Genomic DNA, 14,069 nt, shown 5'->3' with positions numbered 1-14,069 from the left:
CAAGAGTGTCCTTGGTGTGCGAGCCCGTGTGGGACATCCCGAAGACATACTCAAATTGGACAGGATCGCGATTTTTTTTTTTTTTTTTTTTTCAGCATTGCTCGGCCATGATTTATTCATGTGACTTAGATGATTCATCCTGACATTTGCTGACGCTCTCGGCTCTTGAGCAAATCTCTTGGCATCATAAAACTGCTCGTCCAGGGTCTGCTTGGTAAATATTTTAAGGGGAGCGAGGGCGCTGCCCGCATCATTCTTGACCGTTCCCTCGACAGTCGGCGACCTGCTTGCCTTTCCAGTTTGACTCTGGATCGGGGTCACTGAGACATTACTGTCAAGCTACGGTATATGCCATCTTGTCACCGCTTGCAAAGATGGACAGATTGGGCATATCATAAATCCGGTATATATTAAAGTCCTATATCCTCCACTGGTTTCACATCTTTCTTTATAACCCAAGACCCACCAACTGTGCTATCCCATTTAAAAAATTCCAGTGCAAACTGTGGGGGCCCCCTTTGAGCAGTGTGCAAGATGGATTGGCAACGGAAGTGTGGACTCGCACGGCTCATATCTCAAAAAGCACACGCGTGCACTCATATTTTAGGGCCGTAATAACATCCGCGAGCAGCACCAAAAAAAAAAAAAAAGTCTGCCAATGGGCTGGAACGTCGGAGACCCGCAATTCTCCATCTATCTATCGTGTGTCATAAAAAAAACAACACTATTTTGAACAGAAATCTTACTTGTATGAAGTGCACCATCAGCACTATTGTGCCGGGGTTTCTCAAAATGCTGTACCTGAGAAAATGCTTTTATTTTTATTTTCCAATTCCAAAGAGGACACAGTAAACTGTTTAGCAAAGCCTTTGTAGTCCAAACGCATGGTAGCTCATCATAACTGAGCTAAGTAGTCATTGTTGATGACATCATGATGTTTGATCATCTGCCTGGACAGTTTCGTTAGCATTCTTATCTTACAGAGTTAGCACTTTAGTTGTAGACAAAATGTATTGGAATTATTATAACGTTGACTCATTCAGTGCCATGGACGAGAATTCTTGTCTTTTAAAATAGTAATAACAATAATCAATCATAAAATTCTGGTCAAATGCTTTTTTTTATGGAGGGGAGATGACACCCTTGATTAATGCTGACCTAATATAAGTCAATTGAGCACTGTAAGGATCTTTGACCATTGGATGGCAGTGTTTCCACACTTATAACACAGCTGTTACCTACGTGCAAGTGTAAGTGAAGAATGGAAGTCAATCTTTCATCTGATATCAAATATGAAATAATCACTATGCTCTCGAGGAACCGGAGTTCAAAGTTCTGAGTTTAGTAACCAGCTCGCTCCGCTCTTCCTGTATGGAATTGCACGTTCTCCCCGTGCCTGCGTGGCTTCTCTCTGGACTTCTTCCCACATTCCAAAATTATGCATGGCTGCTATGTTGGACACTCTAAATTTTCATTTGGTGTGTTGAGGGCGTGAATTGTTGTTTGTCCCTGTGTGAAGTGCGATTGGCTGGCAACCAGTTCAGGTGTCACCTGCCTACTGCCCAAAGACTGCTGGGATAGGCACCAGAAAGCCAGCGACCCTAGCGAGGATAAGCGACAGTTCACGGACGGATGGTCTGACAAGGCTTCTCTGTTTATAAAAGGCATGTTGACTCAGTTTTGTGTTCTTTACCTCCAGTCTCTCTCATTGAGAACTCTGACACCAAGGGACTGACGATGACAGTTTTATACGGCTTGAAATTTTTTTTTCGGACAAACGATGAGCAATGAACACTTTGTTAAATTCCCACCTCTAATAAACACAATAACATAGGTGAAAACATGGAACGAAATTATCTTGAGTGAGTCGTAGACATTTTCTTGAGGTTCAGGATTTGTACATCCTTTCTTTGTGTTCTGAAGCTCCTTTCTTCTATAAATGTTTATTTTAATACCTCTTATCTTAATTCTTTGTCACATCGTCTTAAGAGCTTTGCTAATAAAGCTTTAAGGGCGAGTAAAGTTCAACATTTTCTTTACAATAATATGCAGCTCCACTAGTATGTCTAAATAGAATAATATGCGGTGCCACCACTCTTTCTAAACACAGAATTTCGATTAATATTGTGGAATATGAATCAAGCGACAAAATCCACCATCTCACGAAGCGGCCATTTTGACATTTGCTGTTGTCTGAAAATGGAACACAGTTGCTCAGGACTCGGTAACGACCAATCATGACTCAGCTTGCTAACGTCATATGACCAAAACAGGAGAATCGTGATTGGTCGTCACCTGAGCGCTGAGCATGTGCGATGTTATTTCTTGTCCAGATCAAGAAAAAAAATAGCTACCCTCTGTGATGAATACAAACGGGTGGATTTTGTTCTTGACTCGTCCAATCCCGAATACGTAATTTTACGTTTGTAAGAGCTCAGACATATGTACAATCCCAGGGATTTATTTACGTATATTTAAAGGAGTGACTAAAAACGGCTGGTACTAAAAGAGTTAAAATGGATATCAGGATGTAATCTTATGAAGTAAAAACGATACTGCGTTGTAAGCATGTTTGACTTCATTGCTATCATGACTTGAAACTTAGGCCTCGTGATGCGCAGAGCAGAGCCGGATTACAAACATCTGAACGCAAATCTGCTGCGTGCTATTTTTTTTGTTTTTTTTTTGGAGAGGGGCGCATAATCCCATCTTTTGTTGTCAGAAAATATTTCAAATCGAGGTTGAAGTTAACTGAAGCAGTTTTCCATGCAGAGTTGAACGGCAGAGAGGGTATAAAACAGGTTTAGCGTGTCTCCTAATTGATATAACGAAGATAAGAGAGACTTTATAATGATACCCCAGGAGAGTTAAAAAAAGGTGCTGAGTAAAAAAAAAAAAAAAAATGTTCAGGATGTTTAAAAAGTTACACAATACCTTGCCTGTATAGTTACATACTTTTCAAACTTGAATAATAATAATCATAGTAATAACACAGTGACACGGAATTGATCTTTAAAGGTCAGGGAGCAAAGATTGTATCGTCTGTCAAAATTCACACACACATATATATATATATATATATATATATATATATATATATATATATATATATATATATCGTTGTACTTCTAGTTATGTCAGTCTTATCTCCTGATAGCATCTCCCTTTATGTCCTTTAGGCCCTTATCTGTCATAGCGGATGCAATGCAATTTCACCAAAAAGAGATAAGAGAAGGGTGCACTTTTTACTAAGAATAAGGTGAGTGAAACAAAAAAATGTAACAATCGTACAGCATGTATATTGATTCCTCCCTCCAGTTTTTTTTTTAATTTTCACCACTCTATTGAGTGTGTGAGAAGTCAATTGAAAAAAAATCCATTAGTCTTGTGAATGCTAATGTTGGCTATCTATTGACTAAAGTGCGCGCAACCGTGCGGCATCGATGAATGACCTTAAGTGGGGTAAACCCAACAAGGCCGTATTTGAACATTTTCTGCCCCTACGGTGCAAGTGTAAAGGCCTGATTTTGTTATGCATCTAGTAGGTAAATACGACTTATCGTGATTCTTCGAATGTATCTGAGTATTATACTGCCCCTGGTGGTCAAGATGCACAACAAGTTATCCATCCATTTTCTGTGCCGCTTATCCTTACAAGGATCGCTGCAGGGTTGCTAGTGCCTATCCTAGCTGACTATGGACAGTAGGCTGGGGACAACCTGAATTTTTTTCCAGACAATCGCATGGAACACAGAGACAAACAACCATTCACGCACCCAATCACACCTAAGGAGAATTCGGTATGTCCGATACACCTGCCACGCATGTTTTTTGAGCGTGGGAGGATGCCTGAGTGGGGAACCGGCGTGGGCTAGGGGAGAACATGCAAACTCTACACAGGAAGGCTGGAGGCAGCTGGATTTTAACCTGAATTGTGAGGCGGAGATTAGTATGGAAACGAAGCTAATCAAGAAATTCGTAGAAGGCGCGCATCGTTACCCTCGCTAGGGAATATGGCCGTAACTTGCTCGAGTCACGTCACTCCAAAGGTAAATCAAATTTCACTTTGCCTTTAGATGTTTTATTTATGATGTTAATTCTCTTCATGTATATTATATATAAGTAGTACTTACTATATTATTTTTTTACTAATTTTTAATATTGGGGTTTAACGACGATTTCGCCTCGTGAGCCCAACTCTGGAACAGATTAATTTTGTATTGTAGGAGTCCACTGTATTCCTATATATTATTATAATGACATTTTTTGTTTTTGTAGCTAATCAAAATAACTTTGAATAAGCACCGGATTCTACTACGCTGAACTGAAAATGTAAGACCCGCCCTCCCTCAAGGTTGTCCAGTTGGTTGTAATAGACTTTCTGGACTTTTCCCAGAATGCCTTTTGGTCACAAAAGGGAAAACTTGCTGTCAAATGCTGTTGCCAGGGAGCGCAGTGAAGAGGGGAAAAAGAAGCTGAGGTATAAAGGGAGCATTTTCATTACGGGCCCCCGTTTGGCTTTCTATAGCCTGGGGGGGCTTTCCAATGACAGATTCGGTGCTTGAGGATGTGAACCGACACTCGGATGATTGCCGACTACCCGGCGCATAGTTTTGGTAAACAGCAGCAAATTTCACTTTACGGGGGCGCAAATATTTGTTGACAAGCTCACCCTTTTTTATTTCGCGAGGTAATCGGACCTACCTTGTAATTCACTGGATGGTGTCGAAAGCACTTATTGCAGATATATATTTTCATACGGTTGAAATGCATACAAAAGTAGCTTTAATTTATTATTATTTTTTTTTTTACATCGAAATTGCCGGTGGGTGTAAATGTGATCCGTCTGAGGTTGGGATAATTGTGCTATAGATGACGGGGTGGATGTTTTTTTTTTTTCTCTTTTGTTATGATTGGCGAGATTGACCTTGCGCGCCTTTTATGTGATGCTCATGAAATTACAGAGGTCGACGATGTACCACGCTAAAAGCCTTTTGGCACCTGGGGATATTTTTTCATGAATTTCATACAGCGGGGAAATGTAGCAATCGGCACCAGGTATGCGTTTTATGCCATTTATTCATGGAATTTTCCTCAGTTTTCAAATATATGTTTTAATTGCTATGGTTGGCTCATTTACACTTTGTTTGGAGAAGTAAATGGTTAGCCAAACAAATTACTTGCTGTACTCAAATTAGAAATAATAAATTTAGGCAAATTAGGTTTAAAGGAATTTCATAACATCTGTTCAAAGAGTCACATTATTATTTTTCAATGATAGTGAATATAACCAAACGATAGAGCTAGCTAGCTTTTGCTCTAGGCTAAATAAACATTCAAAAAAAAATTTTGCTTCCTCTTTGAATACCCACGATAAATTTGGGAAGTTTTAGATCATGCATCCATCTCTTAAGAGTATATTAAACAATTATATATTGAAGGCTCATTCTTCTTTTTCTTTCAGTTGTAGGTCAGCTAGCCAAGCTATTCTATGCGCGATGGCTAGCAGAGGAAACTAGTTTCACTTCAGAGACAAATACCACAAAAAATGTAAATGTGAGTGATTCAGTGTTAGTTTATTTAACATTGTGTTTGAGGCACATTTAAATTAAGTAGAAGTAAATGTAGAACAAAATGACTGAGTTAACTTTAGTCATCGACTAGTGATTTTTGCTTGTAAGGGTGTACAGTATGTGTAATTTTTTGCATTCGCCTGTGGGGGCTTTAGGGGCATTACGGTAAATGCAGCAATAAACACTCCACAACCAGCTGTCCGTAACGAAATCTTACACAGTGTCACTTTAATGATAACTAGTGATTGATTGATTGAATTATGATTATGTTCAAAACGTACTGCTGGTCGTTAAGAACACATTTATTTCCATTTTTTGAAGTTTATTGTAATTAAATGTATTCATTCTTAATGTAAAATGGTCTAAATCTTAGTGTCACTTGAAAAAAATGTTCATTATTAATCTGATCTTCTTTCTGACTTGCAATTGTGTATTTAGGCTTACTTATACATGCCATATTAAAACAGACGTTTCTTTCTTTTCATATATATATATATATATATATATATATATATATATATATATAAAAACAGTACACGTGTATGAATTAGTGACATAATTCAAAAGTTGGCAGACTTTGTTGTACTGTATGTGATTAGCCACACTGAAATATTTAGCATTAGCTTAATGTATTTTTATTTCTTTTCTAGAAGCGAACAGGCAGTTTATGTTGATAATTGATTACCGCAAAAACACATTGACAAGCAAGCAATGGGCTTGCTTGTTTTTGAAAACAACAACAACAACACAACAAGGATCATTTCCACCATTTTTGAAAAGCAGAGAAACATTGGGAGCTATTTTGCAGGCCCCTAATGCCTACTTCCAGTGCTATGTGTTTTAGTTGACCCGCTTCCCCTCAGCATATATTCCATTTGCTCCCTTGTTAACTGTCTTTTTGGCTTCCTTCGACCTTCTTTCCCTTCCCTTCCTTATCCTTCCATCTTTCTTACTGACTCATTCGATGGTCCTGACCACTAATTATCACACAAGCTGTCAGTGTATATAAAAATAACAATAAATGTCTCTTGACACTTATCTGACTCAGGCTGACTTTGGCATTTTTATTTGCACAAAAGCCAAATTCGATCTGTATCCCGTGTTTTAAATGTAGCCTACGGGCAGCGCACCTCGGAAACTAGAACTTTTTGCACCTATTGTGCTAATGCGCTATCGTTCACATTGTGTCACAAGAGCAAATGAAAAAAAGCAATTACACTCTTTTTTTTTTTCAACAATACTTTTGCTGTTTGTTATAATGAATTTGAAAATGAGGACTGGAAACGCAGAGCTCAGCAGTGGGCGTTTGCATGGTTTGCAGAGCAGGTTTATCACAGCCGGTTGGGAAAAAAAAAAAACAAAAAAACTTTTGCCTGAGTGGGCGGCTACACAGCTGCCCACATAATGTACCGTAAGCCACCACTCACGCTCATTGTTGCCCGCTTCTGAACTAATGGAGGAAAAAAAAAAAAATATGTGGAGATAAAAGAGCTGCCCTTTAAGCGAATGCAGGGGTGCTGATCTCTCAAGGATATAGTTATGAAGTCCATTTTCGACCATCAAAAAAAAATACTGCATAGATTAGCTTAATTGTGCTTATTTTTATTTTTTTAAAGCACACTGGTATGGATTAGGCCAAGCATAATTTCGACCTGAAACAATTGGTAAGAGGGAATGACCCTTGAGCAAATTTCCTCCTATTTAGGGAGATGCAGATGGATTTAATGGATTCTTGTAAAATGAAAAACTCAATTTTATAATTGTAGTTAAAAAAAAAAAAAAAAAAAAAAGCTCAACGATACACATGGTGAAATATTTCGACGTTATTTTTATTTGTCGTTAACGACTAATCAAAACCCACACTTGACCATCTGGAGAAATCATTATCATACATAAACAATCAGAATTACTAGTTTCATGAATCTAAATAACATGAAGTCTACTTTTTGAATTTAACTACGACAGTAAATGACCTTTTCTACAATTTTCTTATCAAGATTCAAAACGCTGTAAAGTTAGGTTCATTTTGAGAACACATTCACGGAGCAATACCAATAAATCTACAATAATAATAATAAAAAAAAAAAGGACAGCTAATCATGAACAGTTTATTTTTCAGAGGTATTTGAAGGCGCTTCAGGGGTACATGAGATTTCAACAGTGTTTCTGCAAGTTATCAGCAAATATAACGTAAATCTTTGACAGGAACAGTTTATTTTTCTTCTCAAATTAAGAGCAAATGAATTGGAACATGAATCAACTTATTGCTGAATGGTGTTAGGGCGTCTCCTTTGCAAAACGCTGTATAATTTTATGTTTAATGATGATACACTATCTAGAGTTTCTGAATAAAATTTAAAATAACTTTTTCTATTATCAGTTGATCTCGAGTTTAAGTTTTACTGGGTGAATTTTCCAAAAACTTGATTTCAAATAGACCCCCGACTTTAGCGTTTCCACGTAAAATCCCCCAGCCAAAAAATGGTCAATAAAAAAAAACAAACAAACATTGAGAGCTGCTCATGCACGATTATCAAGTAAACCGTTGTCATGACCATGCTTCCGGGAAGATTTTCAAAATAAAAGCGCACCAGTGGCGTTGGTGTCGTAAAATTACTAGTTATGGCGCATTGGCTTGGTTTCTCACAACACTTGTCTGTTTTATTATAATACAGTAGCTTGATATGCAGCACATTCTCCGGTATGTCTTGTTGGACTTTTGTCTCAACAAATTAAAAAATAAAAACAAAAACAAAACAGACATCTCATAGTTACTTCCTGGTAAATGTGTCTATCCCGCCTGGGCCATCTGACTCTTTCCTGCTTGAAAGAAGAAGCAATGATTAATTGAAATAAGCTGAGCGAGTCAGATGCTGTCTCTCACTGTGTTTGGACCAATCTGTTGACGCGAGAGACACAAGCCACGTGTATTTTCATTTGTGTGCCTCTTACTAAACTGGTGTCGCTGCAAAAGAGGAGCTATTCATTTATTAGATTGGTGCTGAGCTGAGTTGTTTCACGGATGCCAGAAGAAAATTGGTTTGGTCTTCCGAGTTATGTGAATGAAGTCCTGATATGAGCTTGAAACTTTTGAAAAACAAACAAATAAAAGACACACTTTAAAAAGTACGATGCACAGAGTTAGGTGACAATGTAAAACAATAGAAAAGCAGAAAAAAAATCTCATCTTTGTTAATTCTTCAATTTTTTTTTTTAATTTGTAAATTATGCTATGTAAATAACTATAGTTCCAGTGTTGTATGATGAGAGTATTGTATTAGGAGGTCTGGAGAAGTAGAAAAGTATGTTAGGACTTAGTATGCAGGACAGATGCAGTCTTCCTTAAAATGTTCTTGAAAACCTTTCTAATATTTAAATTTCTGCTTATAGGCTGCATCTACTGTGTACTTTGAGCCTTCGTCCTTGGGAGGAATAAAGCGTGCCTTATATTTTTAGGAATTACGGTAATTGAACATTATGAACTTGTGACTGATACGGAAAAAAGTGACTATTGATCAGGTAATTTTGCTAACCGAAGCAATTACCGTATTTTACGCACGATAAGGCGGACCTAAAAGCCTTAATTTTTTCAAACAGCTGATGGTGCGCCTTTTAATCGGGTGCGCCTAGTTATTATTTGAGTTATTGTTATTACTTTGAGTATTACTATATTGTGATTGAATAAGTTTTAATATATGTCATTAATTGAGGGCGCGCCTTATAATCCGGTGCGCCTTATATACGGAAAAGTTTTTAAAATATGTCATTAATTGAGGGTGCGCCTTATAATCCGGTGCGCCTTATATACGGAAAAGTTTTAAAAATATTCCATTAGTTGATGGTGCGCCTTATAATCCGGTGTGCCTTATAGTGCGAAAAATACGTTACTTGACTCCATCAATTTGGTTGTATTTTATAGAGTATCACCGATTTTTTCAAGTCGTTTTTTTGTGTTCTGTCCATGGCAACTGCGATAGCCGATACCGCAATTACCACCGTTGTATACATTTCCGTTATATAATTAAAATGCTCACCAGCTACTGTATTTTGCACGGCTTCATCTGTACGTGCATACCTTGTCACAAGTTCCCATGGGATAGCTGAGAGGCAGCTCGCAGGCACTTCGGAAATCGGGGTTGACTCGCTTGATGCACCCCCCTGGGAAATGACACTTCCAACAAGAATCAATTCGTCCCAAGCAGAAAACAATGTTGGAGCTGACTTTTATTTTTTTTTTCTTCTCATCTCACGGGGCTTGTGGCGTCATTGGGACTGCTTTGTTAAGGCTGTGGAGAACATACGGTATGATTGCATCTTAAAGTGACAGCGCGGAGAGATATCAAAAGGCAGCTGCGAAATTGTGAGCATTTTCCGCTTATCTGTGTGAGACGGCGCTGCCACGAACTGGTCTGTGGATGGTTTATTGCACCGTCGGCTCAAACGGAAGCGCCGTCACCGCAAACTGAACGAGTCTCAAATGAGACCAAGGCATCAATCCTGCGAGAATTTTCCCCTCACACCAGATCGTAGGATTTGAACTGAATTGAGTGTTGAGGGAGCTAACAAAAGGTTTCCGCTTCCAGTTTTCCGTTTAGTTCAGCATTGCGTTCAAACAAAATAGACAAATGATATCACAATGTATAGTTGATATTAGAGCTGCACAATTAATCGAATTATAATCGTAAGATGATCCTTGGCGACATAAATGTTTAAAAAGCATGTTAAATCAAGCACTTTGTCATCCTACCGCCAGGGGGCAATGTTTCCCTCATGTTTGCATGACAAAATCTTCTGCTTTTCTCACCCTGATATATTATTTACCAATGTGAAATGGCGTTGAGTTTCTCTCCTGATTCCTATTCCAATGCTAGCTGTTAATTGAGACCCTTTATGAAAAGAAAATTGAATAAATTCGGTTTTTAATGACCGAAAATGACATTTTGACTGCTAATAGATTGAAATTTGCTAAAAAGTAAATATTTTTGGTTCTAAGTAGGCTTCATTTTTTTTCATGTAATTTTTTTTACTTCAGTATGGTTTCAATACTTAAATATCTGGGATTTGATGCTCGGACTCATAAAAACGTGAAAATATGTCCCTGGCATTGAATGAGTTAAGTTCAAAATACAAAAAAAAAAAAAAAAGTCAAATTATTTACAATTTGAGTTAGTGCTGTTTAATTTTACACCTGCTTGGTGCAAAGTCACTTTAGAGGCCCGTCTATTGGTATAAAACATAAAATTCCACTTTCTATAACACGTGATTCCGACATGGCATTAATAGAGCGTACAGTTTCTCAGAAGCTCAGTTTCTTTGTTTGAAAACCCACAATGCTAACAAATCATCGGACGGCCTTGCTTAGCTGTTCTTTTTGTTACTTCTGTCGAGCACCTTTCATATCTCATGCATAAAATTTAGTAACGACCATTTAGCTCATTGAGCGGGCTTTCCCTGCAAATTACGCTGCGGAAAGTGAATGTCGTTTGCTTTTCTCTTGTGCTTTTCGCACTTCCAGCCGACTCTCGGGAGTGCCAAAGTTGTTTTATCGAGCGTAGCAGCCGGCTACATTTTTCCTCGGGATTTATTCAGCGCGGCGGCTAATCAGAGGCTATCGATGGGGGATTTTGTTGTTGTTGGTTAAGCTGGGCAGAGGCTGGTGCAACAAGTAAGTGATTGTTGCCAAGTCGCAGGTGAATCACCGCTAACTGCTTCCCGCCGTGTTATTTTTTCTCGTTTGGACCAGCTGCCTCAGAAAGATGCGACTAATGGAGTGAAGCTAAAACAGTACTGAATTTTGGATGTCCCGTTTTGTTGTTAGGCTGATATTTACAGTACCTTCAATAAGTGACAGTTATCTAACTATGCATGTTATCTAACTAGTTTCTATTATTGTTTCATTTGAGTACTTTTTTTAATTACCGTAATCCCCCAACTATAGGATCCACCTGAATATACAAAACTTAATTTTAGGGTGAAATTTTGATATTTTCATTCAAATGGAAGTACTAGTATCCATAGGTAACTTCAAGGAAATTCAGGTGGTACTCGGGATTTTAAATAAAACAAACATACATGCAAAAATCCTTTTAAAAATAATTATTGAAGTAATTAATTGTTTCAGGAAAATTTAGGTTCATAAAACAAGTTTTATGTTCAGTAGGTTATTCAATTTCATTATTGTAAAAGCCAGGTTCTCCCAAAAAACTAGAATGCTTGGACCCAGCTTGTCATGAGCCACCTCTCGTTACCTGTCAAGTTAACCTATCTCTACTATGATCCCAAAAGAGGACACTTTAAGTTGAATATTTTTCTGTGCTCTTATTCCTACATATGCAGACTTGTTCAGTCTGTGTTGAAGGCATGATGTGCCTTCTATAGTTCTAATTTTCTATTCATTTCTTCTTGCCTTATAGTCCGAAAAATGTGGTATATTTGCAGAATAATAGGCAATAAACTCCCAATACACTTCCAGCGGTTCACTGCCAGCTCAGTTAAAATGGAACTTTGACTTCTATAGCTGTCAGTGAGCCCAGTAAAAATGGACGAGGTGCAACGAGTAAAAATATTTGCAGGAACAGTCAAAATTTGGCAAACATTAAAAAGATATTGACGTTCAAAGAGGCATAGAGTCTTTTTTTCATATCGATACGGCAAAGACTTTATAATGGAAAATAAATATTTGGCACAGCATTTACTTATTCCGTCACCACATAGTTTTGTTTGAACAAAGAACCTTTCACTTAACATACATATGGACTCTCCGTGTAGCTAGAATGAGACAACCTTGACAAATAAGTAAATTCAACTAGGACATACTGTACAGTATATTATTGTGGTTCCTCCCTCCATAGCCTTAAGAATCTTCTCTTTCAAACTAACAGTCCACGAGACTGCTCTGTTAAGACGTGTGTCCTTGAAGCTTCAAAAATAAAGAAACCCACAAAAAAAATGACCCAATCATAAAAAATCATAAAACCACATATTGGTTTTCCAGAATATTTTCTGATTTTTGCCTAAATCCTAAACTCGGCCGTCTGCAAAACTGAAAACGGAAATGCGTCATCGGCGAAACCGGAAATACTTCTATCGGGAAAACTTTTCCTTTACACAAACAAAACAATAATCATCCATTGAAGCGCAACAATCATTTAACAACATCGAAACCATTTTCTTTGCATTATTTGAAACAAAAATCAGCCCGTTGAATCAGCCTTAAAGGGACAGTGTGTAAAATTTAAACCGTTTTTCATTAAAAAGGAATAAATGAATGTGTTCTTAATGACCAACAGTATGTTTTAAATATAATCACAGGTCTGGTTATCATTAAATTATATTACAATAGCGGGTGGCACTCATCCGGAGGCGGCCATGTTTGTTATAGCTAGGGACAAAGGTAAATGCAGCACCTGTGCACCCCCTGCTGTCCGTAATGAAAAACGCTTTAAATCTTACACTCTATCCCTTTAAAGGCAACAGATTTACGTTGATTTCTTCATATGGGCCTTTTGGACTTAAAAAAAGGAAAAAAAAAAGGCAGATACCAATATACGTCGAATTTCCAAATATCGGCCCCGATAATCGCCCCGGACAATAATCGGCAATATATATTAGCATATTAACATCTTATCAAGACATATAAGATCTTCATTTCAGATTTAATAACGTGTTTGCGCCTCCCAGTGTTGTCTTATTCGTGGAAACCGGGTCAAAATGGCCCTTTTGAATGTTAAAGGTCGCCGACCCCCACCATAGGTCCGTGAACCCCACTTTTGATAACCAATCATCTCCAACCTAAATTTGCATATCTAGCAGATATGCAGTAAGCGGAGGAGGGGCTCCGGCGCTTTAGCTCGGCTCACCTTTACTGACCGGCGTAATAAGATTACCTTCTTTACACGTCATGACCACAGAGAGGAAGAGACACAGAGAGATTTTGTTGTAGTCTGTTTATGGTAGCCTCGCATGCAACCCTTTCTCTGAGGACACCGGGATAGCCGCGAGCTAATGAAGGGACTCCCACTTTTCTCCCGCGTCCTTCTAACCAAGGATTTTCCCAAATTCTCCAAAGCATGGTAAGACCCCTCTCATCTCCGGATTCGTATTGATCGTCTGTAGCGTGGCATGTAAACAGCTTCTATTGGCTGTCTTTCCCATGTGTCAAATATGACCCCCGCCCATTTAGCAGGATACACTCTCCCCGCAGCGCCGCCCTCACCTTTGCCACCAATCTCTTAAGGGAAACACTATACGAGTGCATCGGCATTGATGCCAGATTACCCGAGGATTATATCCCATTGACGGCGCATCACTCTATATGCTCCTCTTAATACCGCCAAGGTTTCACCGCATTTCTCTTCTGCGCCTAGCGTTTTATTGGAAAGGCGGGAAGCTGATGACTGAGCGTCTCTCGGGGTCAATTTGTCTCCGGAGGCCGAGCAGCTGCGTTCCTTTATTGGTTTACTCACTTATGTGCTTCATATGCATATCAATAAGAGC

The 14,069-nt window shown here is 38.4% G+C and overlaps 1 protein-coding gene across 4 annotated transcripts in view; it reads left to right on the top strand.

Annotated features, from left to right (window-relative positions):
• Positions 1–14,069, top strand: part of LOC148419908 (protocadherin-15-like) — a 226,850-nt gene that overhangs the window by 32,424 nt on the left and 180,357 nt on the right. For 2 of the 4 annotated variants that reach the window (XM_088421420.1, XM_088421418.1), the window contains exon 1: positions 13,383–13,645. The exons of the other annotated variants lie outside the window; for them this stretch is intronic. The gene's annotated coding sequence lies outside the window, so the exon portion shown is untranslated. Of the gene's footprint in view, positions 1–13,382; positions 13,646–14,069 lie in introns of those variants that run through there. 4 annotated transcript variants of the gene reach the window in all.

Source organism: Hippichthys cyanospilos, chromosome 8, assembly GCF_059441005.1.
Source record: "Hippichthys cyanospilos isolate Australia breed blue-spotted pipefish chromosome 8, RoL_Hcya_1.0, whole genome shotgun sequence".
In the NCBI taxonomy this organism is placed as follows: domain Eukaryota; kingdom Metazoa; phylum Chordata; class Actinopteri; order Syngnathiformes; family Syngnathidae; genus Hippichthys; species Hippichthys cyanospilos.
This window is presented reverse-complemented; position numbering and strand designations above follow the sequence as displayed.